The following is an 8,838-nucleotide window of genomic DNA, read 5'->3' as shown; positions in this document are numbered from 1 at the left end:
CATAGGCTTTACGAACGACTTTTAGTAGGAGTAGTTACTTCGTTCTTGTTCAAAAACTGTTTAATGTTATTTAATTAGAAAATCAGACTGTTATTTTTGTGACTTGACGCAATAGTCTCCACTATTTTTATGACGTTTCGTATCAATGTTGATTCGCATCAGAAGAAGCAAAGAATTATTGTAACAATTTCGATAGTTCGAATGCAGTAGTTTGTTTGAATTTAGTTCTTGCGTATACTGTGCGACTCGCTATAATGAATGCGGCAGAATTGGAACGAAATGACTGTTTTTCTTTACCTTTTATTAGGGAATGTTGTGTTGTGATTGGAGAAAACATCGACACAAAGCTTTCAGATGGAATTAGTTACCAAATATGGTACAAACGATGCTAATAAGGAAAGTTCGGAAAGGGGGTCCATATCCTCTAGCGGATTTGAACCAGGGGGGTCCAAATCCGCTGTAACAACCGGAGCCCCCGAATGTCCACTGTTCGGTTGTAGTTTAGTTGGATTTGTGCTGCCGTGCTGAACTGTTCGCTTGAGAGAAGGCTTAAGAGCTAGAGAACTTCTTCCTGGCAAGGTAGGATTGTTTACGCTGTTTGCTGCATTAAGTACATGTGCTTGACCTTGTTAATTACCGAATTGCTTTTAGTCGCTAAGCTTGTTTTCGAACGCGTAAATCCCGCAAATTCGCTTAGTTATTATTATGTTTCACTGTTTCAAATAATTTCATTCTATTTTGTTTTTAGCCTGCTTTTGAATTTGCTTTTCCGTAGTTAGGGATCAGGGACATTCGCTCTTTTGTTTACTGTCATTTCTCATTTTATTTTCATCTGTTGTTATTGTAATTGGAGACACGCGTTTGCTCCAAAACGTGCTCGCTTCACTCGTTTTTGTATGCACAATTTTATCACAGTTGGTCATAATTTCAATCAGTTTATTGCAAAATAACGTCTGTTTCTCTTACTACTCTTGTTGTTGGGCTATATTTTCTTAGTTTTGTTCTCTAGTTACAATTTCAATTTCGTAGTTTGCCATTTATAGTCAATATAGTCATTTTTCCTTGCATTTTATAAATAGCTTTTGGTTAAGAGAATATATTATACAGTTTGTGTTCTCACGAGTTTATATTCTCTTGCTTTGGTAGCACGCCATTATCTGATAATCCCGACAAATCTGCGTATTGACATCTTAAATGTTAATTTGTGGAAAAAACGATCGGAGTAAAGCTATCAATTGATTTCCAATGAAAATCGGGCAAAGAAGAGAAAAACAAGCGAGATTGAATATCAAAACTGTCATGAAAACTGAAGATGTTATGAACAAAACGTCTTACCGCGAAATATGTATAAAAGATTTTCTTCAATTTACGCAACTTACAGGATATCTTCGGTTATTGTAGCATCATACAGCGAAAGAAGGTTGCAAATATATTTCTTTTTAAACATTTGTTAAAGTTTCCGAGACTCTAAAACGAAAAGGATCCAGGCGGCGTGAAACGGAATAGAACGGAAGGTGTAACAACTTATCCCGGACTTCTGCACGAACCCACGAATTGGAAATAAAAGGTTTTCGTGAAAATTTTGTACCTTTCGGGATATCTACGGTTATTTTCACATTCCCACACTGATATTAACGATCACCTCGACCCATCATGGAAAGAAAAAAGGTTTTCAAACGAACAAATTTAAATGAATTTGTGAAGTTTTCTTGGCTCTACATCTCCTAAAACAACTACAAAGATCGAGGCCGCGCGAAACAACATGCCCCTTTAGCGACCTGGTACAGGCTCGGCCAATCCCAGGGCTCATTCTGACCCAGTATTAGCAAGGTGGCGTATTGCGCGTAACGTATTCTTAAAGGCGCGCGGTTCCCTGTGTTTCGATGGTTTGTTTATTTAAATTAGTCAGAGCAGATCCTCTTCGGTAAATCATTCAAACGATATTGCAAGTACAAATAAAGTAGTAAAGTCAGTAAATGGCTCTTTAGAAGCAAAACATGCTATAACATTTCCACGATTATTATCGATAACTTAAAATGTTTGCCTCTGCTATTGTTCGAGCAAAAAGCGGTTAATAGTCGCACAAAGGTCAAACCCAAGCAATTTGTTTGATTTTTTTTCTCTCGTGCCAATAAGTTGCCCATACTTTTGCTTCTCTTGTCAAACCTGCTATAAGAGCCCTACATTCAAGTTAAATAGTTAACCGTTAATTGAAATAACATAGAAGGATAGCTCTTTAAGGCGGTATTGATGGTTTATGGTAAAAGATTATGATAAGCTGGAAGGAAGGACCCCTTAAGCTTTAGAAATACAGAATCCATCTAGCCAGTGAGATTCTTTAGAAGAATATCAATCGATTTTTAATCGACTTTATCCTCGGCATCGCCGTCGTGGTTGCTTATTTATAAGCTCCCTAATATTCAGTTCTTGAAACACTATTAGAGTTCGCTGTCAAATTTTGCGGGAAAAGTTGACCTACTGTCGAACAGTCGAATAACCTCTGGGTGAGACGCGAAATCGATCGCTTTGCAAGTCGTGAGAGCATCGTTGTTTGGTCCCAGACCTCGTTTCTTACTACCCCTATCCCCGCGGTGTTTCTTCTCTACAAAAGGGTTTTCTTTTAGCTTGTGTGTTCAAGTCTTTTTTTTAGTGCATAGATAAACAGTAACACCCCAATAAGTTGTTACGTATGGTTTAAGACCACACACAGAAAAATTACTTCAGTTGTGACAACTTTATTCCATCCGTTATGATTTGATATTAGCCGGCTAAGCGTAGCGGGACACATCTTCCCTCTCCAAAAAAAAAACAAAAATTACTCAAAAATTACTTCAATAATTAACTAAAAAAAAACTCAAAAATTACTTCAGTTACGACAACTTTATTCCATCCGTTATGATTTGATATTAGCCGGCTAAGCGTAGCGGGACACGTCTTCCCTCTCAAAAAAAAACCGGAGGGAAGGAAACGTCTGCGAAAAGGTGGTGAGTATGGTTACAGAAAGGCTAATTTGATTTTGCACAAGCACCGCGTTTACATAAAAAAGAAAAAAGGGCTACATAGTGACTAATAGCTGTTATTACAGAATTTTGGCCAAGTACATTGAAGTTTGATAAACACAATTTAAAAGAAGTTAGGTGTTGGGTATGGACAATCTACGAAGTTGAGCGATTGATTCACCGTTTGTTGATTGAAACCCAAAGCCCTTTGGTTTTGTTTGTAAGCCGCCCATTCATCTATATAAACCAAAGAGTCTGGTTGCACGTTTCTTTGAATAATCAGCAATAGTGTAGCAGCATTTCGCCCTTTGACATGCTGCAAATATGGTCTAACGATGTATCGAAAAGCCCAAGAATCCATCTCTCTCCTCGAGGTCGACGTCCCCTTTGGTACTATTGAGACAGAAGTGCGCACAATTTTCATTAAAAAGTGTAGTCTACGTGGAACAGAGGAAAACTAAGCAAAACCGTTTGAGCAGGTGTAGGCCATTAATAGACGGAGAAATGATCTAAGACATCTAACAGATGTTACGTGATGTCAAAATGTTTGATACCGAAGAATGACCTGGCTAAGAAAAAAAATACCTAAAACAATTTAAAACAAACGCATACGAGATATCGAAGCGTATCTTTTGGTGAGCATGGAAATGTGGACACAATTGTTTTCGAGCGTCTTGTTGTCGGGTTTTAGGTGATTTGTTCTCCATTATTGTACTGACCGTTTTGGATTACAATAAGGAACATAAACGTCGCTAGACTACCCACAGTCCCTCTTTTGCTCTAAAATCTGTGGGCGGTACACTTTTCTAATAGCCCGTCCCCCAAAGGTCTGCGTTCATTCTATATGCTAACCTTGGACTTGTGATTTTGGGTCAAAGAGACTTACCAGGTAGACGAAGTATTTTTAATCACCAGAGTGAAAAACAACGCTTCATGTAAATAGAACCGCAAATATTTTGTAATAAAGGTTTTCTTTTTACTAGCGACATTGTTTACTGTACTTGGTTTCTGTGTGTAGACCACTCGAGTGGTGACAAGTAATACTTGGGATCGGGGGAGGGTGGGAGGGTAATCTTCCGAGAGGCTACTGGGCATCTAAGGAAGCTTTCGGACAAGAACGTTTAGTTAAAGTTTCTCGAGGTAAGAAAAAAGAGGAAAATGTCTTCCCGTTCACCCGATTCTGATTTAATTTTTGATGAAATTACACCCTTCTAAGTACTGCCAAAAAAGAGATGGTTTTCTTGTTGTTTTTTTTTTTTTTCAATAAGCAACAATTTTTCGTTTTAACTGTCCGCCATTACACTGTACCGATCATTAAAAAAAATTTTTCATCCTCGTTTAAGTTGTTCAGCTTTGTTAAGTTAAGTTCCAGACGAATTACATGTAGAGACCTGGATCGAGAGATAGATTAGGAGGTTAAATTTCCCACTTGAGAACCCAGTTTATGTAGCAGGCACCACCGGTTTTAACCTTTTTGGAGTAAGTTGCCGTGGTGTATCCAAGCTCAGATTAGTTCCCAGATTGGACATTTAATCTCTGGTTTCAAAAAATAATATCTCGAGTCAGTTCTGTTAGTGCCGCTCGACAAAGACGCAAAATGGTGATGGGAACAGATTAAACGGAAAAATTTATGTTTTTTTTTAATTGAGGTGGTATGTTTGGCGTTTTACAAAAACGGTGAACTTAATACTGAGTAAGTTTGCAATAACAGTTCTTCTAAGAACCTCATGGCCACTATTGGAGACAGAAAAGTCAGTGCTATACTCGCTAAAATAAGAGACAGCCAAACGCTACTGATCTCGCCAATTACATCTCCCCAGAAAACAGTCAGCCTCCAAACGTTCCATTGTGAAGGCACGCACTAAACGAGCCAGTGCAGAATTAAACGACGACTTGCTTTCGTCAAAACTAGCTTCCAAAAAGTATTAAGAGTTACCAAACGACCGCGAGATGCCTTTGTAAAAACCAACCATTAAGCGTCTTAAGACGGAAGCGAGTTTCAACAACCTGCGGAACACAATTGCCTACATGGAGACACGGCGCGCAAAAACAAAGAAATTCTTTTTTTTTCTTGTATGGAGGGTTTAAAGGAAGGAAGAAGGAATTAAAGTCGTCTGTCAAAATTGTACAAAGAACATTATCAGTCAAAACCTTCGATCCCAACAGCAGTTTTGAGAGACCTTATATGACTGATTCATAAAGAAAACTCTTTCAAATTCAACCACAAAAACTATTTTTAAACACTCGCAATAGCTTTGGGGAAAAAATGACGGTAGCTTTTGCAGTCATATTCATGGCTCTTATTGAGAGACAGCTACAAACTAGCTACAAGCCCACAGTAACCGTTTCTTTGGAAAAGATGCATTGATGACATTTTTTATGCGCGGACCATTCCCGAAACCGAAATCAACAACTTCATTGATTTTGCTAACTCATTCCGCGCCACCTTTAGATTCATGAATGAACAGTCATCAAAAAAAAATTGTTTTTCTCGATACTGAAGTGTTTAAAGGACCGAGATTTACCGATTGCAAAATCGTTGATGTTTAAACATATTACAAGCTGACAGAGACGTTCCAAGATACACACAGTTATCTTCACGTCACCTTCTCAGTGTTAACCCTTTACACTCTAACATCAGTATGCATATTCTCCACACTGTTCTCTATACACCCTAACATCAGTATGCATACTCTCCACACTGTTCTCTATACATTTCCTAAGGTGCTGACAAAGGAGAATTAGCTTAATGATCCAGAGCTTCTGTGGTTGTTGATCATTTCCATAATTCTCATGACCTTAGTGCGTGACTAAAGGGTAATATTGTAATGAGAAATTAGATACTAGTCACTCTTAGGGGCTAAACGGTTAAGAAGGGTTTTGTAAAATGAGAGGCACTACGCTTACTGAAAACAAACTCGGTCAAAGAATCTTTTGAACTAAGGAAGAAATAATTTACATCTCGCCTTATAGAACGAAGCTACCCTCAGGACCTCGTCCAAAAGGTGTTTGCCGATGCCCAGTTCTCATCACGCAACAAGGCTATGAGAAACAAACCGAAATCATCTAAAAAGATTTTCCCGTTCGTTAGGACTTTCAACCCTGCTAACCAGAATTTCAAAAAGATTCTTATGAAACACTGGCACCTTATTTCAGGCTACAATAACCTGGTGCAAATATATCCTAATCCGCCAATTGTTGCTTATCGGAAGGTCAGGTCTTTAAAATATTCTCTTATTAGAGCACAACTTCCTTCACTTTAATTACACAACAGCATTTTAGAAGTTGTACACGGTAAGGGTTTAATGGAAATACTACGAGACAAGGCAATAATTTCATCCCTTCCATTCTAATAAATCCTACTTCCTCCGGATAACTCCTCCCTCGGATTCTGCGCTCCTATGCAACACGATAATGTATAAGAGTAACACTGCTCTTCTAAGATGAGAGTTCGATCCCTTGGGGTGGGGGGTGGGGATTTTGGAAAAGAAACCTTTATCCTTTAACCCCTTGGAGTGATTAGCATCAAATTTCTACTTAAAATATCACCTATGAATCAAACACTAAGGTCATGAGAATAAAGGAAGTGATCATCATTTAAAAAACTCGTGATTGTTAAACAAATTCTCCTTATCAGCACCTTGAAAAATGTATAGAGAGCAGCATGGAGAATATGCATACTGATATTAGGGTGTAAAGGTTAAATTATTGAGTAAAATAAACAAAAAGAGGCGTCTGTTTGAAGCGTATAAAGTATCACAGCATGTCTAGACTGTCTACAGATGATATGCGTGTCCAATTGAGCGCGCAAATCATGTTATGTCGACGAACCTCGATCTCAAGTAGTTCATTCTATCAACGCAAAATCCGAACCAAAGGGAATTGTTATAAGGTTTACAGTTGGATGATTTGAATTACACCTCAGATTTAGTTATGGCTAAACCACGTTCGTTTCTATGCAAACCTAGAACAACTCGTCAAATGCAAGGTATTTGCAGTGCACCGCAGTTATACTGATGACGTCCGAGGTTAAGGCGGCCGAACGAAAATCAAACAAGGGTAAGTTTGATGGCAATTTTCTAAATAAGGTTTGGCTTCTAGATACCAGGAAATGATAATGTTTTATCATTTAAACAAAAGTATAGCACACTGTGCCTCCCCTCCCACCTGACAAGTTCTTCTGTTAGAGATGCCATTCATACTTCTTATACAAAAAGAAAAAGCATTCTCTGTTTGATTCTCCTCTCCCCAACCCCCTCCCCACTACTTCCATGCCTCCCCTCCCACCTGTCAAGTTCTTCTGTTAGATGTGCCATTCATACTTCTTATATGAAAAGAAATAGCATTGTCATTTTATTCTCCTCCCAACCCACCCCCCTTTCCCTCTCCGGCCACCCACCTCTCGTCACTACCCTATGAAAAGAGAATTATAAATCAGCCAAATGCAATATCGCTTTTGATCATGAACTGTAGTGATTGCTGGCCCCGTTTTTTTTTATTATTTCATTTCATAACCTAAAAGCAGTGGCAGCAGTATACTAATAAATGTAGGCAGACATAAAAATTATCTCGGGAGCCAAACGATCCATTAAGATTACTGATCATTTCACGTGCACCTCCACTAATGTTTTGAGCAGTAGTGAAAAGAAGGCTGGAAAAAAATTCAGACGTGTACGGGATTTGAACCCATGACCTCTGCGATACCGGTGCAGTGCTCTACCAACTGAGCTAACAAGCCAACAGGGAGCTGGTTATTATGTTGGTTCCAAATAAACCCGAGAGGTGATGAATAAATAACTGCGAATATCCCTTTCACTCCCAGGAGTGACCAATAAGTAATTTCTCCTTGCAATATCATTACATTGTTAAGCAGACAGGTAATGAGAATCAGGAAAAAATCAACTAGGGGATATTGTTTGATTTAACACCAAATTCTCAGAACTAACGCTATAGGTAATGTATGACAGAGAGTGAGGAGAATTAATATTGAGATCGTGGGAGTGAAATGGATATATATGAAAACATTTTGTTAACTCCAAAGCAAGGATTAGACACGGCGATTTCGATCAGTCTCACATGACTCCTGGTTCTTAATCTGAACGTAACTCTCTGTCATTGTAAAGGATTGTGAATCCGCAAGTGGAGAACGAAAAAAATGGGATACTTTGTTCGAGAGATTCAGAAGCTAAAAGATCTTTTTCCAATTAAAAACTGTCCTCGTTACTGCCTGCTTCTGATGACACGATTTTCAAAGGCAAGTTTGTGCGTTTGATAAACTGCACACCATATAAAGGACAATCGTATTTCTCAAAATTAAGACGGACACGCCGCTTTGAAAGTGTCATAGCTGTATTCTGAACGACATTATTAGAAGACATTGGAGACAGTTTTAAGCTGCGCCTGTCCTCCTCACCTCTATCGCTTTCGGGTTTCTGGATCAAGATCTTTGTTAACTTGCCACCGGATGATGGAAGCCGTGCACAGAATGTTAGATACTTCTTATCTGACAGAAAAGCCAACTCGTCTTTAGCATGTTGCATTCGATCTTCAATATTTCGCTGTACCCTTTCTTTTCTCAAGGACTCTGTCGCTAAGGTCTTTGAATCTTCCGTTTACTGCCATTAAGAACGTCAAGTAGCAAGTGTGTGCCTGGCAGAACAACAACAAAGCTCTCACAAAGTCTTCCACATCAGAATCTTTTGAAAGGTTTTCCTCGTACTTGAATGGCAGCGGTTTCTAAAATCGTTGTGAGAGTTTGCCTAGAAACAGCTGCGTGCAATCATTTCAGAGGTCTGAATCATCTAGTGTTTCTATAATACTCTTTTCATCTGGTTTGTTT

The sequence above is a fragment of the Pocillopora verrucosa genome, chromosome 6 (genome assembly GCF_036669915.1).
Source record: "Pocillopora verrucosa isolate sample1 chromosome 6, ASM3666991v2, whole genome shotgun sequence".
In the NCBI taxonomy this organism is placed as follows: domain Eukaryota; kingdom Metazoa; phylum Cnidaria; class Anthozoa; order Scleractinia; family Pocilloporidae; genus Pocillopora; species Pocillopora verrucosa.
This window is presented reverse-complemented; position numbering follows the sequence as displayed.